Raw genomic sequence first — 20,026 nt, forward strand, 5'->3', positions numbered from 1 at the left:
CACGTTCTATCCTGTCGCAGTTCGGTGGTATTTGAAGGTGTTCAAGTACGTCAACCTCGTGACGGTAAATTTACTGGCATGTAAAGGAACCTCTGCGGGACTAAATTCTGGCACCTCTGCGTCTCCAAGAAACTTTAAAGCAGTTAGTGGGACGTAAAGCGAATAACATCCATTAATATTAAAAATTACACAATCACAAGATACATTTTTAGCATTCCATTTACAACACCCTAAGGCTAACGACCAAGTATGCAGACCTGAGCATTCAGAATGAAAATTTGTTGATGAAGTGGTGTCGGAAAGGGGAGACTAAACGGGATAGATGTTTTCACTCATTTCGTCCCCCATAGCTAACTATACAAGCCATATTATTATTGGCAAATATAATCCACGTGTGTGTGTGTGTTTTATTGGTTACTTTAAAAGCTCATTACCTAATGGTTGATCACTAGTTGATAACAAAAAAAGATTGTTTGCAAACTTCATTAACAGAAGGGAAATTTACTAGTACATAAATATTTTCATATTTAATTACAATATATTTACCATTTTCAGAAAGCAACGGAGAAACTTCTATACGAATGACGTTGGAGTTTGATTTCTTGGGCAAGAGTGCGGAGAAGCACATGAACACAAAGAATATCAGAGCCGATTTACACAGAAACCCAGTGAAGAACAATATATAGCTCAAAATATATTACTACACTCAAAAATCTCGCACCTCGCGCGTAATGCTCTGCCACCTACTTGGCGTGGAGCGGGCTGTTCAACTGCCCCACATCGATTCTACACAAGCTTCATCAATTCATTCTTATGTCTGCACGAACGCTGGCATGCCAGTTCCACCGATCGATGAAAAGAACATCAAATTCTATTAAACTGCATACTACAAACCAAACACTGAAGAGAAAGTAGCTTATATCCGCTTAGAATAGCATCCGTGGATCAGGCGGCAGCGCGTCGGCCTCTCACCGCTGGATACCGTGGTTCAAGTCCCGGTCCACCATGTTAGATTTGTGGTGCACAAAGCGGAGGCGGGGCAGCTTTTTCCGGGTACTCCGGTTTTCCCTGTCATCTTTCATTGCAGCAACACTCTCCATTAACATTTCATTTCATCTGTCTGTCATTTCTCATTGCTCCAGAGGAATGCGACAGGCTTCGGCAGCCGGCACAATTCCTATCCTCGCCGCTAGATGGGGCTTCATTTATTCCATTCCTGACCCGGTCGAGTGACTGGAAACAGGTTGTGGATTTTCAATATCCGCTTAGAAAGAACACTGGCATTAATGAATTATCTCACTGAAAAAATAGCACTTTTACATTTTCTATCTTAGAACTTCGCTATCAATTAACAATTCATGAATGTTACCAACTTCGTTATTTTAGCATGATCGCAAAAAATTGATGGAATGGAGTAATGCAAAGTCAACATATAACTGCTAGGAAAGTAAAGAACGGGATATGGGATGAAAATAGCATCTGGAAGACAAACGTACAGTCGTTCGCCAAAAGACGAATTGCTCAATACCAAGTAAACAAATTCGCTACGGTAATGGCCGGGTTAGGAGAGAAGTCTAGTCAGACTAATCCTACGAGTTCTTAGTCGAAAACAAATGTAGGGCAACACTGGTAATTTTACGTGATTTCATACCTTGTGACCATAAACCAATAGACCGACGGTTAGTGTGGAAATCCTATCCAAATGTTCCTTACTTGTTATCTCTAACAGCCAACCTCAATAAGCAAGGTGAAGAAGTTGTGGTGGTAGTAACGGTAGTTTTAAATGACAAAAGGTGTTAACAGTTTATCACGAACTGTGAAAGACGGTGACCAGTACAGACCCTTGAAACACATTCGGGTGTTGAATAATGAAAACTAAGGCCGGTGAACGTCGGGTTATGAACTTCCTGCGCTTCACGAACCCAGTTTCGTTAGAGTCGTTATCGAGCTAATTTATTCAATGGAGATCGGTCAGAAGAGGGGAAGAATAAAAGGCCGGCATTTCCCAAATAAAAGCATTGTTAAGATTAACTGGGATTCTGTGAACTCGTGTCCTCGTACTGAGGTGGTGCAGCTCTTTTCAGACACACCCCCATTGGAGGTGAGCTGCATGTACCATTTCAACCACATACCAGCCCTCCTGTCATTCTTAAATTTCTGGCAGTATCGGGAATCGAACCCGGGCCCCCGAGGACGGCAGCTAATAACACTAACCGTTACGCTACGGAGGCGGATCTGGGATTCTGTGGTAGAACATTACGTTCCAAAGGTTTCGAGCTAGGTCCTTCCAATTTCATTATTTCTTTTTTTCAGCCACAAAGCCTGGCCCCATAACCGGCGTAATGTCCACGATTAGATGACTGAGATTAGTTTTTATACAGAGAGCATTTCAGTAAAACAAATGGATGAACATGACGAGAAAGTACAGGCATGAGAGAGGGGCACAGCGCCATGATGGAACGGAAGCACCCTGCCACAAATCTAACAGAACGGGCATGATGATAGTTCTACACTGATGAGCACTTGAATTAACAGCCGATTTGGCAAAACGGCGCTGTGGTTGGCCCACCGAATGTAGCAATTCGGCGTGGTACACGTCATGTCTTCGGACCTCGCGTTGACCGCGTGATTAACAGGTGAGCACAGGCTGAGTAAAACCACCGATGTCCTCTAGTCATGGCCTGGCCCACACTACGGAGGACTGTCGTTGAGGGAGCGATCGCCGTCCTTTTTAACTACAGCAGACACAGAAATAAGCGGCACAGATATATTAGAAGAAGTTCAAACAGCCATCAATCAGATGGAAAGAAAGGCAGTGGGAGCAGATAAAGTAGCACATTTTTTAAAAACTGATGGATGAACATCATGTAAAATGGTTGACCAAAATTTTCAACCGAATTTATGTATCCGAGAATATTCCATCGGAATGGCTCAAATCAGAGTTCATCACCTTGCCAAAAAAGCCAAACGCAAACCAATGTGGAGATTACCGCACAATAAGCTTGATGAGTCATCTCTTGAAAGTGTTCTTGAGAGTGATACACAGAAGAATATACAGACTGTGTGAAACTCAGATAGCCCCTAATCAATGTGGGTTTATTAAAGCAGAAGGTACGAGAGAAACTTTGTTCAGTGTGCAGGTCGTCTTTCAGAGACGTAGAGATGTAAATAAGAATGTATTTGCTTGTTTAATAGACTACTAGAAAGCTTTTGATTGTGTAAAACATGAAAAATTGGAGATTTTGAGAAATATTGGAATGGAGGAAAGAGATCTGCGAATCATCAAGACGCTGTACTGGAATCAAACAGCGGTGTTGCGTGTTCAAGGAGAAAACATTGAAGCAGTCAAAATCCTGAGAGGAGTGAGGCAGGGATGTATCTTGTCACCTATACTATTTAATTTGTATTCAGAATACATATTTAGAGAAGCCTTGGAAGATATAGACGAAGGGATTTTGATAAATGGAGTGAGATGAAACAACATCCGGTATGCTGATGATACAATTGTATTTGCTGATACTATCCAAGCACTACAATCACTAATGGATAGAATTGTAAGAGTCAGCAGCCAATACGGGCTTGAAATAAACACCGCCAAGACAGAACTCATGGTTATAAGGAACGTATTTCCGGAATAAACTTGGTTATAAATCAAAAGAGTATAGAAAGGGCAAAACAATATTCATACCTTGGAACCATAATAAATGAAGACTACGACTGCTCACAAGAAGCCAAGGAACGCATTGGAAGAGCAAGAAGTGTGTTCCAGAAAATGAGCAATGTGTTTAAAAGCCACAATCTAACTTTAGGGACTAAAATCAGACTTCTGCACTGTTATGTATTTTCTGTTCTTTTATATGGTGTAGAAACATGGACCTTAAATAAAAACACAGAGAAGCTGGATGCCTTTGAAACATGGCTTTATAGGCGGATCCTGAGAATATCTTGGACCCAGAGAATGACAAACGTGGAAGTAATGAGAAGGATGAACACAACACCTCAGTTGCTCAAGATAGTGAAATGCCGAAAGCTGCAGTATCTGGGACATATAATGCGCAACATAAGATAGATGCAACCTACTCCGAAAAATACTCCAGGGGAAAAATCAACAGCAAAAGAGGTCCTGGAAGAAGAATATCTTGGCTTGACAATCTTAGAGGCTGGTGCAATGTCATCAGTTGAACTGTTCCGCGCTGCCACAAACAAGACGAAAATCGTCATCATGATCGCCAACATCCGAAACGGACAGGTACCGAGAGAAGACACAGCTACTAGTAATTAAAAAACTATGATGAATAAATTACATCACTGTCAACATTGTCTTGAAAGCATAAACTTAACATTTAAGAAGCCGATCAACAAATGCATACTGTGTAATTTAATACTTCTTTAAAATATACCATATTACCTTATGACGATGGTACTATCTGTAATTTCATCTTTAAACACGGATATTTTTCATAGTTTTATAAGAATTATTTCCCAATGAATGTTTTAAGAACGTGCACATTATAGAGAAGAAAAGGATTTTATGAGAATTTTCAATTGGGACAAGTTCATGAAACATTACAAGATTCAGTTCTGACACCACGTTTTCAATCCAAACGCATTTATTTCTCGTAAAACATCTTAAATTGTTGCTAAATCTAATCCTGTAAGTAGTTTAACCGGAATGTCTTATTACCTCTTAGAAAACGAACGCAGAAGCAACTAAAAATGCTATTTTATTCGCTACAACTCCAAACAATTGTACATCTTTTTATTCTCCGGTTCCTTTTACATGTACTTCAACATGAATATCCACGACTTTTTCGCTCTCAGAAAGTTATCAGTACAATAAGTTCATATTTTATTTTTATGTACAATATTCAAAACTCGCCTAACTATTTGGTACGTGAAATCCAACCGCCGGTCCTTTTTCGCGAATTCAATTACGGCACCATAAAAGACTGAAGCTTAGTTTCTCTTCATGGTTTTTAATACAATTATCTCTTTCCCGAGGAAGATTACTGTACGATCATACCGGCTGTTTTCACTCATATAACTTAGTGCATTTCTTCTGATACGCTTCTTGAAGACGACATTAAATTCACTTCGAAAAGAAAACAGTGTCAAAAAGAAAACCGTAACTTTGTTCCTCGGGATGTTAAAGCGGTGATGGAAACCTCTTGATCGTACTGCGATAACTCGCAAGATTCAAAAAGTTCTAAAATCTTCAATGAATTCAAGTTTTCAAACCGAGTATTTGCATGGTTATATTACCAAACATTTCAGCATACAGCTTTCAGAGTTTAGTTTCTGAATGAGGATGCACTGCTAACGATCTGTCATTTTCAGAGATTAAGCCAATGAGTTCACGGTTAGATGAACCGAGATTTTCACGATCTCTTCGAAACGCAAGTTCTCAAGCGACATAACACGGACATGTATTATGCGCCTTAGTCCTCTTCTGTTTCTTTTCACCTCTGCATTGTAATATTCAACAGTCAGCCACCGTGCTCATGTAAAGCAACATCTACATGAGCCCAACCTAACTCTGTAAGTTATATGTGCATTAATATAACTCCAAACTTTTCGTGCCTGCTGATTGCAGCATGCGAATTGTTAGTATCACTACAGCCAGTACCAGAACAGGGCAACTCCATTTCCAGCTCTCAAATAAAAAGCATGGCCAGGGTAACTATTTCGTTTCTCAAACCCAATTTACAACGTATGTTCTCCAAACAGCTTTGTACTGAAATGACAGTTGAACCCTTTCTTATTATTGCATATCAAATGTGTCTATTTAGGCACGGATCCCGAGAAAGTAGTATAATTTGCTTTTCCTTAAAATTTAGAAGTCTGTAAGGTTTCCATTTCAGTTTTCCAACATCTGACGGACACATTTCGTTGTAATCACCCAATAGCACAATGCTAAATACACATAAAAATAATAAATGTTCTCACTCAAAACACTGGTAACTTCACACAGGAACCGGCAAGAACACACACTGAAGGCTGCGCTGCAAGACTGAGAACCACGAGAAAAAAAGCACAGATTCTTGAAAGGTCCTTGTGTGACATTCCACGGCAACCAGAGTGAGTCGTAGCTTTTAAGGAAAAATTGTATGTTTCCCCAATGCCCTTTCGTCCCTTTTACCAGGGGCTTCTTCTCAGGACCCATAATTAGCGAAGTGCCGAGGCACTCCCTAGCCCGAATGCATGCGGTACGTGTACTGACTTACAGTCTAACTTGCTTGAGTTATGTATACTTTCTTGCAACCTAACCAGAACACACTGGATGAATTATGCGAAAAATCATGGAAGAAATATATTAATTACCGAGGGTACCTTAGCGCTTGCTTAGTTTGCTCTATACAAGGTGTACCAGAACTATACCGAAAACAAAATCAGGAATGCTGCGTGCTATGTTAAGAACGACGGAAGAATCTGATTGGCGGAGAATTTTCTTCTTTTTCAGAAAATGAGGTTACATTGTTACTTCCGGGCGCGCCATTCAAACTGACGAACTCGCCGCATTTGCTACGCCAGAGCACAAGCCGCTGACGTGCTTCAAAGAAGAGAAGCGGGTGGGGGAAAGTGAGGGTGTAAGATGGAAGCAGAGATAATGCTCCGCACGTATGCACAAGTTTCCTCGTTCCACTCGCAGAGGATGTCCTTGTCTCTTACAGGCAATATCCACAGTCTGTTCGTTTATCAAACAGCCGTAGCTGCACATACAGTGTAAGAACATACTGTAATTAAGACACACTTGTCAGTCAAGGAATGCCCCAGATCGTTTCTCCTCCCATCTGCTGGTAGCAGTAACGCTCTTTATTATTTAACACGCTCAAAGATGCAACGCTGTCGCCCCATGATTGTTTATTCCTTCACTCACAACATTGTAAATGGAATGAAATACTGAACGAAGGAAGCAATACGCCCAGAAATTCTATGATTACATTTCTCTTAAATATTTATTACGGGCCACCCGAAGGGTGGTTATTATTATTATTATTATTATTATTATTATTATTATTATTATGTTATTTAAAGTGAAATTACTTGTAAGTAGCAGGTGTGCTCCATATGTTAGTATGTGATTAGATAAATAATTTTGATCGTGTAGGGGCAAAAAACACGATAAAAATTTAACGCCAGGAAATACTCAAAACGGGTACATTATATTACATTTGATTATTTATAGGATGTTTATTATAAAAGTGATTATTAATTAGTTGTTCCACCATTTTATTGTAAGTTTTTTCCTTGGTTAGTTGTTTACATTTTTATATTTTACATGTGAACTTTTGTTAATATAAATATATATAATGCTTAAAACCTAAAATATGATTTTCAGTATTTAATATTTATTAAGGGAACTTGGAATTAGTAATATGTGGCCGGCTAAAGTTATGCCAGCCGCCGCGGTTATACGTAGAGCTAAAGTAGACATTATCAGTATAGAAGTTAATAGATTTTTATGTTTAAAATTAGATTTTTAAGGTAAATATATATAAGGCTTGATAATATATGAAGCCGTGAAATTTGAATTATAAACTAGGATGAGATACCCTTCCCGAACCGCTCTCTCCTCTGAAATTAATGGCAATCCCAGTGTGAAAAGCCCGTTCGAGATTGATAGCCTAGCGGAGCAGATCTCATCTCCTATCGTTAGAGCCGCAGAATCTTCCGCCGAGGGACCGAGCGTTGTACAACGTAATGACACGCTCCCTTCTGAGATCGTAACGCAGATCAAAATTAAGAACAGAGTTCGTAGGCTGTGGCGTGAAACCAGGGATCAGTACTTAAAGCGTAAGTGGAATAGGTGCAAGCGTAACCTCCGAATTATGATTAAAACCATAGGCAAGCTGCCTGGCGGTCTAGGCTAGCGGGTCTAAATGTGGCTGACAACTCCCTCCACAGGCTGGCTCGGAAATTTAATAACAATAAGACTGTCATACTCACCCTCCACGGCAGGAATGGATTCGCCTATTCAGACAACGAAAGGGCCGACGCCCTGGCGGACACGTTCGAGAGTGAGTGTGCCCCAAACGACGAGCCTTGCGATGAAGATTTCGTAGAATTCGCCGAAAATGAACTACACGAGACTGGCGAGACAGACCTCCCATCTGACTTCAAATTCATTTCGCCGTCTGAACTATTCGCCGCTATTAAACGACTCAAGAACAGGAAATCGCCTGGACTTGACAGCGTTCAGCGTCGTTTCCCAAGAACCTCCCGAGAAAGGCGCTGACATGTCTAACTAAACTTTTTAATGCTATTTTCCGGGTTGGCCATTTCCCGGCCTGCTGGAAAATAGCGAAAGTAATAATGATCCCCAAACCCTTAAAAGACAAGACATTCCCACAGAACTACCACCCGATATCCCTCCTCAGCATCATATCCAAACTTTGAGACCCTCTTCCTTACCCGGCTAAATATAATTAAAGACTACCTGAAAGTGATGAACGACGAACAAATCTGTTTTTGGCGTGGCCATTGCACCTGCCACCAATTGATTCGTCTCACTAAGAATTACTAAAACATACAATTATCGTAGAATGCATGAGTTTGTTTTCTCGATATTGCGCGTGCGTTCGATAAGGTTTGGCACCAGGCACTCATTTTTAAATTAAGGACCTTAGGTTTCCCGCCCTACGTACTACAATTACAGAGGTGCAGCTGGTACGTCTCTGGCACTACTGGAGCTTCCCGATAAACTGAAGTATATACTTCTCTGAAGGAAAATTCCAGTCTTCTGTGCAGCTCATGGCTGTATAGAGGGGTTCATAGGGGAAATGGCGTATTTCACAGGTAATTTCCTTGAAATTCATTTCCGTGCGTGTAAAATAATCATTTACGTGACACTTATTGTCGTGTGAATTGCCCTGGTTGGGCTGACTCCCCGTCTGATTCCCCTGCCGGCGTGAATGACATTCTTTGGATCTTACCTTGAAGACTGAAATTAATGTTTTACGAAATATAATGGGCGCCCTTTTCCTTTCACTGAATGACCATGCCTTTGAAAGCGAATATCTAGAAAATTGATGTACATGATACCGAGCGAGTGGCTGCAGGCTTTAGGTCACGTAGCTGTCAGCTTGTATTCAGGAGATACTGGGTTTGAACCCCACTGTAGGCAGCCTTGAAGATGGTTTCCAATGTTTACACCAGGAAAATGCTGGGGCTGTACCTTAATTAAGGCCACAGTCGTTTCCTGCCCACTCCTAGTCCATTCCTATCCCATCGTCGCCATAAGGCCATAATGCCTATCTGTGCCGGTGCGATGTAAAGCAAATTATAAAAAATACTTCAGTATTTTGTCAGTTCTCTTCAATCATATAATTTACCACTCTCCCTTTCCATTAACGGAAATCGTTTTACAAATTAAAATCTTACAGCAAGTCATGCTTTTCAAGAAAAGCTAAATAAAAACTCCATAACAGACTGAAACCACAACTGAGTGTCTTATTTCCACTTGTAATTACGTTCAGAAAACATTGAATAATAATAGCTTTATGTCCCACTAAGTACTTGCACGGTTTTCGGAAATGCTGAGGTGTCGGAATTTTTCCCACGGGAGTTCTTTCATGCGCCGGTAAATCTATCTACAGGAGACTGACATATTTGAGCACATTCAAGTATCACCGGACTGAGCCAGGCTCGAACCTAGAAACTTGGGCTCAGAAAGCTAGGGTCTAAACTGGCGATATGACTACTTTATCCCAAAATCTCGCCAATAACTCATCCGCTTCGTACGAGAGGATATTTTCGGTCGTTGGGCAGAATTATGCCCAAGTCCTGGCCATTTACCCCAAAAAATAGCGAAATATACGTGCCCTCCTTCTACACGTATGTTGTTAGAAGACTTAATACGAGCAGTAAATTGATTTTGTTTTACTTAACTGCACCTGAACACCGCCCTTTTTTCACGCATTTAGTCCTGTATTTATGCTTTCTGGGATTTCTTTTTTTTTTTTTTTTACTGAAGAGAAGCATCGCAAGTATACTGTAGTACCTGAGAATGTTTACATGTAAGAATTTTAAACCTTATCTATATCCACACAGTTTCAAAAGTCCCCAATTTACATTCATGAGTACAGCGGAGTGAGCTTTTTGCTAAACAGCTGCGATTTCAACATGCTCCGCGCGCTACAGCGATTCTCTCGTAGACGGTGGCGCCAATGCTACCTCCAGTGTGTCGTTTACTAACTCTATGGTACCAACACCCCACCATTCACAGCAGGATTCACAACACTGCTGCGAAATTTTATGACTCGCTCAGTGAGATCCAAAATCCGCTGATCAGGAACATAGGCAACTATGACACCCCAGGTCTTCGGCACTGTAGTCTTCGATACCGAAGACCTACGAATATCCACCACTAACCCAACTCCATAGACGGGTGCAGACCATATTCTGGTCAGCGTGATTCAAAATTTCAAGGTCCACAACCATACCAACAAAAATGCAGTTTTTAGCTAGTATGTTGATTCTTACTGTATATAACAAATTAGACTAGCAGAATAATATCATTAACATCAATATTTTTATCCAATCTGGCCCTTTTTCAGTGTACTTATTCTGTATCACTTGCATGTTCGGTTGACCACGAAAATGTTTCTGTGAAGAAGTCCTTGCGCACGTGAGGAATGTAGGTCTGGATTTTCATCATGTCTTGTATCTTTGCTTTTTTTTATTTTTATTATTTTTTTATGGGAACATTTCAGTTGAGTATGGCGTTATGATGATGGTAGTGGTGTCCTTTAAACTAAGACCCATGAAGGAAGTTTGGTTCATGATACCGCTTACTGTACGATGCAGCTCAATGTAACCTTTTCTTACATGGGAATAATTACAATAAATGGTAAAGGGTACACGCCCATTTAAAATTACGCTGCAGGGCTATGTTAAGTTGCCAAAATGCGCAAAAAGAGGAAGTAGATCGAATAGTGAGTTACGCCAGTTTAAAGAAAATCGATTCATGTATTTATCTTCCAAGGATCTTCCTTCCTCCTGTAATGACTCCCTCTTTGTCTTCTTAAAACGATCGTCCCTTTATGATTTGTCTTAATATTAGCTTTACGTCCCACTAATTACTCTTACGGTTTTCGGAGACGCCGAGGTGCCGGAATTTAGTCCCGCAGGAGTTCTTATACGTGCCCGTACATCTACCGACACGAGGCTGACGTATTTGAGCACCTTCAAATACCTCCGGACTGAGCCAGGATCGAACTTGCCAAGTTGGGGTCAGAAGGCCAGCGCCTCAACCGTCTTAGACACTCAGCCCGGCATGATTTGTCTTTCCCATTGTGACAGTCATCTTCACAATCTTCTTTATCGATATGGGGAGATGACCACGTAGTTTTCAAGTAAAGACAATCGCGACGAAAACCACCATCATCGCCAGTTAACACGACTGAACAATATTTCCATGTTAGGGATGCTCTGCGTTAGGGATTAAGCAACTAAAGTCTGTATTTATGAGTGTATCTGATCACAGCCGGTAAAACTGTATGACAAATGATCGGAAATTGTACTCCCAATAGCTTGTGTAATGTTTATAGGTAGGACCACTAAGGTATTTAATAATTTAAATTTTCGGCTTTCCCTACACTCCATTTCACCCAGGATGAATAAAATCACTGTACAGCCGAAACTGTAGTGTTATTCACCGAATTTACATACAGATTTTCAAACAGTTATCTTCGCCTGTTTTCTCGTGGCTCGCCGTTAAGAAACACAAGTCTAAATTCATTAATATCTCTTATCACAGCCGTTACCGTACTACTGTACAATATATAAATGATCGTAAATTATAATTATTACGTAGTACAAGTATTTATCGACAGGACCACTTGTAAGTATTTGAGAATTAAATATTACGCCTTCCCCTAAACTGCTAATTTACTCGGCATGAATGAAATTATTTATAGCCTAAAGAGTGGTGCCGTATTCCCCGACTGTACATACAGAATTTCAACAAATTCTGTTCCGCAATGTTCTCGTAATCCGCATACATATAGTAGGCTACATACATTACTTGTAAAATTTAAAATGTAATTTCCTTCTTGCTGCCGACACGGTCAATACAGACCATTACTTTTCATTTCTGTGCAGTGTACACACAACACTCCTATTTTAAATATTACTAACTGACGTACCCGGCGTTGCCCGACAGTCTGTGAATGTTTACCTTTAAGATCTTTATTACCAGATATGTGTGAAGTTAGTGTTTAAAGAATTCCTTTTTGAGATGATTTTATTGTCTATAAGTAGTTTTAGAGTTATTTAGAAGCGTCTGATTTCAAGTTTTAGATTATTTAATTTTCGAGTAAAACTTTGTCCAAATTGTGGAGGCTCGAACTGACTGGGAAATATTTGGTCATTTCAAAAAAATAAAAGTGATTACGTATTTACCCGTCACGCTATAGATACGATGTACACGATTTCAACTGTCAATGAGACCGTCATCAACCAGCCTTACAACCCTAAAAGCAGTGTATTCACACTAATCTCGGACTATGTTTTTAAGCCCCTTTCAGGTCCCCCGCCCCCTCCCTTGTCAAAATGGAGGCTGAACGTGGACTTAAACGGTATCCAGAGCGTCACAATTCGACTCAGCGACACAAACAATAGATTCCATATTTATATCGGTTATTCCACATATTTTTTATATAATCCCCCTCGCCCCATTCCCCACACCCACCGGGGGGTTAGGATGTTTCATCTCCATATTATTTTTTCTTTTAGATGGTAATTCGTATGTGTACCAAGATTCGTTGATAACTATTCTGAAACATACCCATATATATATCTATAATATCGGTTATTTTTACATTCATTTTCACCCTTCTCAACCTCCATACTGATTGCGACTGAAGTATGACTTAACCATCCACAGTGTCACAGTTTATCTCAGCGACCCCCAAAATTATGGATTCGACTCATATTTCAGTCTTTTTTGGTTATTTTTATATTTTACCCCTACTCTAGGGCACAGGAGTCTCTTACCCCCAAGGCATTTTTTCCAGATACTAGATCATCAATTGCATCAATTTTGGTTGAGAACAATGCTGGAACATACATATGTTCATTATATCTGTCATTTCGGAAATTTGTTTCTCACCTTTTCTCACACCCTATGCGAAAGGAGATTGAACTTCTAAAAAAAATCCGCAGTGTCACTATCCATCACAACTACCCCGAAAAGAATGGATTTGACACTATGTCCGATTATTTTTACACCTTACCCCCTCCCCCCAGGAGTGCTAGGGTTGTCATACCTCCACGCAGTTTGTCTCCTCATAGTAAGACATAAGTGTACTAAGTTTGGTTGAAATCACTCTCTTAGTCCCGAAAAGAACAGATTCAATATTAATAGCGATCGTTTTTAGTCATTATTAGAGCCCGGAATTTAGGTAAAATACCTTTTTTTATCTCGGTGGATCGAAGTGTAACAGAGACAAGCATGTTTTCGTACGTTTGAGAACGGTCAAACCAATTATTTTGCCTTTTTTTGGGGGGGGGGCTGATTTTAGCTTCCGTAGCCTATTTTATAGATTAACGCCATTTTTAAGTTGTAGATATTTTCTGCTGTTATTTATGTATTAAAATTAATCGCTGGAAAGAAAAGACTATGTAGCTCCAATGTACTGAATTAATAAAGAAAAAGTATTTTAGCTTAATAGATAGGAAAAAATCACATAAATGATATGAGGGTTGCTAGGTCACGTCCTCATACGTAAAATTTAGTGCTGGTGGTGACTGCTTTGACAGGAAGAACAACTTTGTAACCATCCTCTGATAACACTGATCAGAAGTAAAAGGTATCGGCAAAAGAAAGGAGGACCACGAACAGCGCTAAAACGAAAGATTCCCTAGGCCTCGCAAATATAATACCGTCGCGGTCAGACAGGAAACGTAAGAGCAAGGAACCTGACATAAGTGGAAGCACAGCTAGACTCCGTTAGGGGAACCGTGGTCGTCAACCCAAACTCGCAACTTGTGGGGCCTTGGTCATCCTTTTAGTCGCCTATCCTGTCAGACGGGGATGCCGTTGACGTTATTCTATTATCACCACCTACAGGGGTATGTATGATTAAGTACTGTGATGCAGGTGTGTGCTACGTAGCTTACATTAAAGCATCGTTATTTTAGTGCCCAATTTTTGCCATTATAAATGCCTATTTTAATTATTTCACTACCCATTTCCTACACGTTAAGTGCTAATTTGCCTGATTATTTTAGCAAAATTAAATGCCTGAACTTCAAGGCTAGTTATAATTCTATTTCGCTCCTTTTCTTGGGCTTCTAAGGGTGCCGTGCCCCCACAGTATTTTTCCCCCGACTTCAGTCGACAGCTTTGCTGAAAAAAAAAAACACAGACAATATCTCGGCCATTTGGACATTTTCTTTTCTTCAGCCCTTCTCACCCCCCTTGCCGACTGTGGCTCAACTTGGACTTAAACGATATCCGGAGTGTCGTATTCATTTCAGCGACCCCGAAAACCATGGATTCGACACTATTAATCGATTATTTTTATAGCTCACCCTCTCCAACCCTTACCTCTAGGGGCACTAAAGTTGTCATAACCCCCATGCGGTTTATCTCCTAATAGTAAGTCATAAGTGTGTGGGGGGCAACGCGTCCGCCTGTCACCCGCCGGCCCCGGGATTTTAATTGTAAATAATTAATATCCCTGGCCTGGGGACTGGGTGTTTGTCTCGTCCTTAACGTCCCTTCCCTTACATTCAACACTTTACACTTCCGCAATATCCAAATACACGCAGGTTTATAACATATGGTGCAAGTAGAGGCAAAATATCTTTGTAGGTCGACGCCCCGAACAAATAGGATTATATATATAACTGTACCAAGTTTTGTTGAAATCGCTCCAGTAGTCGCAAAAACTGATTCGATACTATTACTGGCCGCATTAAATACATATATATCACACTGCTATTCATAAGCAGACATATAAGCACTTAACGTTTAGGAAATAGACGGTAAAATAATTATTTTCACCCCCTGCCCTAGTGTGTTTATGGGTGTCTTCCCGCAAAAAATACTTTTTCCAGATAGCAAGTCATATTTTTATCAACGTTGATCGATAGCTAGTTTGAACATACCGCACATACGTCCATTACCTCGATCATTTTGGATATTTTCTTTCTTTATTCTTTCTCAAACCCTATACCAGAGAGGGCTGATTTTGGACTTTTAAAACTGTGGATTCGACAATGTTATCGATTATTTTTATACCTCGCTCCCTCCTCACCCCCTTACACAAAGCGGGCTGAACATGAGCTTATAAAAATTCCGGAGTATCACCATTCATCTCAGCGACCTCGAAAACTATGGATTAGGCATTTTCGATTTTAAAATCCACCACCCCCCTGACTCCCCACCCTTAAGGGTGCTATGGAAGACTCACCCCCACAATTTTCGTCTCCAGATGTTAATCGTAAATGTACCAAGTTTGGTTGAAATATATAAATCAATCAATCAATCAAACCATCAATCAATCAATCAATCAAACAATCCATCAAACAATCCATCAATCAATCCAAAGCGAAATATTACAAAATATATCGGAAAGGTCCAAAATAATTTTTTGGAAAAATAAACAACATGCTATTTTCTTCAAATGACTTACACAAATGATTTTATACTGTTACAAATCACACTAAAGCTCTTCGAACAAATGTGACATGTCAGATATCCGCCCCTTACTAAATAAGGTTTGACGCAGAAGATAACCCACTGGGTGCGAGCAGTAAGAAAACATCCACGGTAACTTGTCTTTCGAAAGAGGCGACCAAATGGGGTAACCCCAGGAGCTCGCATAAATTTGGAGCGCGGGTGGCGTCCACGAACCCCCTAACTGAGTCTGGCATTTCTTCCTCTTGTGTCAGCCTCTTCCATTTTAGCTTTCCACTCCAACTTCCCCTGATCAATTTTTGGCGTTGGGAGTCTCGTTTTCACTCTTTTCGTAACCCTTTCCCCACTCTTGCCGATACCCCTGAGCAAGAGATTACCGACTTCAGTAGGCGCCACCAGTGAATAAGATGTGTAGTGGTAGCGCGTCTTATATCCGTCTGTAAAGAAGAACTGCGCTTCGTTTGTGGTTTCCAGTGGGTATTTGTGATTTTATTTTGGGTGCTGAGTTTGTGTTGGTGTTATCTAGTGAGTCCACGTTCATTTAATAGTGTTTTAGGGTCATTTATTATCAGTTTTGTGCCCTAAGTATCTGCCATCTTGTTCAATGCTACAATCGTTCCACAGATATCACTACTTAGAGCGAAACGCGTTATATCTATTTTAAACATTTTGCCCTAACTGGCACCCATTTTGTTTCGTCTGCCATCACTACCATGGAGACCACAAAGAAGATGTGCACTCTACTCTGTTTTCACGCGGTTGTCTAGGTCAGAGGGGCCGATGACCTTCGATGTTAGGCCCCTTTAAACAACAAGCATCATCTAGGTCAGAGAGCCTGCCCATTTCGTCAGCCATCTTAAGAAGGGCAATTTTTGGTACGACGTGTAGACAACCTCCAAGATGGTGTACCCTGGGCAACGGACTGCAAGAGCAAGACGGCAGAAAGTCTACACAAACGGTAACCGAACTAGATCTGGTATCTCTCCAGGTTTTTATGATCTACAAACTTATCCCAACGGCTCCTTTAAGAGCCAATCCACATAGGACTCAAAATGCACTGGACCTTGTGCCCGTGTCCTACAACTGAACATTGAAGGCATATCCAAAGATAAATGCGAATATCTGAGTAAATTATCTTTGTTTTTTTTTGTTTTTTTGTTTTTTGTTATTTTGCTTTACGTCGCACCGACACAGATAGGTCTTATGGCGAAGATGAGGCAGGAAGGGGCTAGGAGTGGGAAGGAAGCGGCCGTGACCTTAATTAGGGTACAGCCCCAGCATTTGCCTGGTGTGAAAGTGGGAAACCACGGAAAACCATCTTCACGGCTGCCGACAGTGGGGTTCGAACCCACGATCTCCCGAATACTGGATACTGGCCGCACTTAAGCGACTGTAGCTATCGAGCTCGGTGTGAAAATTATCTAAAGAACATAAAATTGATCTCATCGCCCTACAAGAAACCCATCTAAAAGACGATCAGGTAGACTCTAGAGCAAGAATACCCGGTTATAAAATTGTAGGCATTCTTGGTTCAGAGATTTATGGTTCTACCATGTACATTCGCCAGGACATATCCGATTACAGTGTTAGTTCTTGCTACCGACAAAGTAACACTGAAATCATCTCTGTCAACGTAATGGGAACAACAATATCTGCAGTGTAAAAATCACCACAGGAACGCTGGCCAGATCCCCCTCTTCCAAACATAAGTCATCCAGGTGTTTATACCTTGGTGATTTCAACAGTCATCACACTTCATGGCGATATGACAAAAATGATGAAAACGGAGAAAAGCTCTCAGACTGGATGGACCAGAACCAACTCCATCTATCCTACGATGCAAAAGACAAAAATCTTTCCATTCTGCTAGATGGCGTAAGGACACCAATCCTGATGTCTGCCTTACAACAATGGATGCTAACCATATTCCTTTACCTCACACAAGATATTTACCATCAGGTTTTCCACGCAGCCAGCATCGTCCAATTATTTTAACCATCGGCCTATAAGTCCCATTAATTACAACAAAACAGAAACCCAGATGGAACTTCAAGAAAGCGCAATGGATGAAATATTCTCATGAGGTTGATTCTCATCTTTGCTGGATTCCACCTAAACTAGAGAAATAAACTCTTTCTTGGAACAATTATTGAAGCAGCAAAACGTAACATACGTCGTGGGTATATAAGGAACAACATTCCTTGCTGGAATGAAGAGACTGAAGAGCTTGCTAAAGCATACGAAGGAAACTGAGATCCTGCCTTAGGCATGCAGATTCTACAATCCTTAAACACCCAAAGGCCTTGATTTTACTCACTTCAGTCACAAATGTTGGTCACTTGTTAGAAAACTTGGAGCAGCAACAACACTGCCGATTTCCAGAACTGAACTTAATCCAACCTCCATCGCACAACACATTAAAAAGAGGTCGGAAGATGTTCTGATAGATGCCTGCCAATACAAAATTATACAAGAGAGTCTTAAAGCAATCAATGATCAGCTGGATGATAACCCATTTTATTCCTCTCCTTTTGCGAGTGCTGAACTCAATCAAGCAATTCGAACTTTGAAATCTGAAAAAGCAGCTGGTCTGGATGGTATATTCCCAGAATTTATACGTCACCTACGAAGTAATGGTAGGAAGCGGCTCAGGAATTTCTTCTCAGATATCCTCACCAAAGGACAAACACCACCAGAGTTCAAAATTGCAAAAATAATCGCAATCCTTAAACCTGGGAAACCAGCAAACTACCGCCCAATTTCACTCCTCAGCGTTTGCTATAAAATTCTGGAACGCCTAATTTACAACAGAATATACTGCACATTAGACAGCAGAATACCACCAGAACAGGCTGGAGTCAGGGAAAAACGAAGCTGTTGTGAGCAAGTCTTAGCTTTAACATCCTTTATAGAATCAGGTTTCGAAAGAGGATTGAAAACATCCGTGGCTTTCATCGACTTAACTGCTGCGTATGATAACAGTGTGGACTGATGGATTAATGTTGAAGATAAAACAAGCACTACCGTGTAGAAGACTCACTGCCCTGTTACCTACCATGTTAAGGAATCGTTATTTCAGATTGTGTTCAGGTGACAAGATGAGCAAGTCGTACACCATCAAGAATGGCCTCCCTCAAGGATCTGTCTTGGCCCCATTGTTCTTTAATCTATATACAAGTGATGTACCAGAAACAATGTCCCGTAAGTTCTGCTATGCTGATGACTCTGCCATAGCAACTCAAACTAACCATCTTGAAGAAGAAATCCTGACACAGGATCTACAAAAACTAGAAAACTATTTCAGACAATGGAGGCTTTGCCCAAACCCGTCAAAAACGGAGGTCACAGCTTTTCCACCTGAACTATAGAATCTATAAACAAGAGCTGAACATTACATTCTGCGGAAAAAGGGTGAGAAACAATCCTAACCCCAAATACCTGGGAGTTACTCTGAACCGCTCTCTGACTTACAGAAAAGACCAAGAGAATACCGCAGGAAAACTTAGGACCAGGAATAACATCATTCGCAAACTAGTCGGCAAAACATGGGGTGCTGATGCAAGTACTCTTTGTATGGCAAGCCTTGCACTGGTCTACTCTGTTGCCGAATACTATGCACCGGTATGGTATAGAAGTGCTCATGTCCACAGAGTGGATACTCAACTCAATGAGACCTTAAGGATCGTAACGGGCACATTAAGATCAACCCCTGTGCCATGGTTGCACGTACTGGCAAGTTTACCTCCTCCACAACTGAGAAGACAACAAGCTGCTGCCCAAACTTGGAAAACTTACATCTGTCCTTACTTTAAACACCTTCCGATTCACTCAATGCTGAGTAATCCACGAACTATGCGTCCGAAATCCACGAAGCCTATTTGGGATGACAACATTATTAAGCAGCCAGGGCCTTTCAACATCAACAAAGTCTGGAAGGAAGGGTGGAAATATTTCTCACCATCTCGTCAAATCAAATTAGATTATCCTTCCCAGCATGTTCCAGGAACTGATCTACCAAGAGCTACGTGGTGCCAACTAAACCGCGTACGAACTGGTCACGGTAGGTGCAAAGCAATGCTGCACAAATGGGGATGGCTAGATTCACCTGCTTGCGACTGCGGAGCTCAAGAACAGACGATGAACCACATCATTCGGCAGTGTCCACAGCGTAGCTTCACAGGTGTTTGGGAAGAGTTCATGAAGGCATCACCTCCAGCGCTTTCTTGGCTGAGGAGTCTTGATATTCATTTTAATTCACTACGTACATATTTGTGTTAAATAATGTAGATCATTTGTTCCATACGAAACATATATATACTGACGAGATGTATAGGAAACATTGAAGTTTTTATTACTACGTTTTTATTCTTTTTACAGTAT

At 40.8% G+C, this 20,026-nt stretch overlaps 1 protein-coding gene across 3 annotated transcripts in view; it reads right to left on the minus strand.

The window, feature by feature from the left end:
- The window catches only part of Klp10A (kinesin-like protein 10A), a 664,442-nt gene that overhangs the window by 315,525 nt on the left and 328,891 nt on the right, over positions 1-20,026 (minus strand). The window lies entirely within an intron of this gene.

The sequence above is a fragment of the Anabrus simplex genome, chromosome 4, assembly GCF_040414725.1.
Source record: "Anabrus simplex isolate iqAnaSimp1 chromosome 4, ASM4041472v1, whole genome shotgun sequence".
Classification (NCBI taxonomy): Eukaryota; Metazoa; Arthropoda; class Insecta; order Orthoptera; family Tettigoniidae; genus Anabrus; species Anabrus simplex.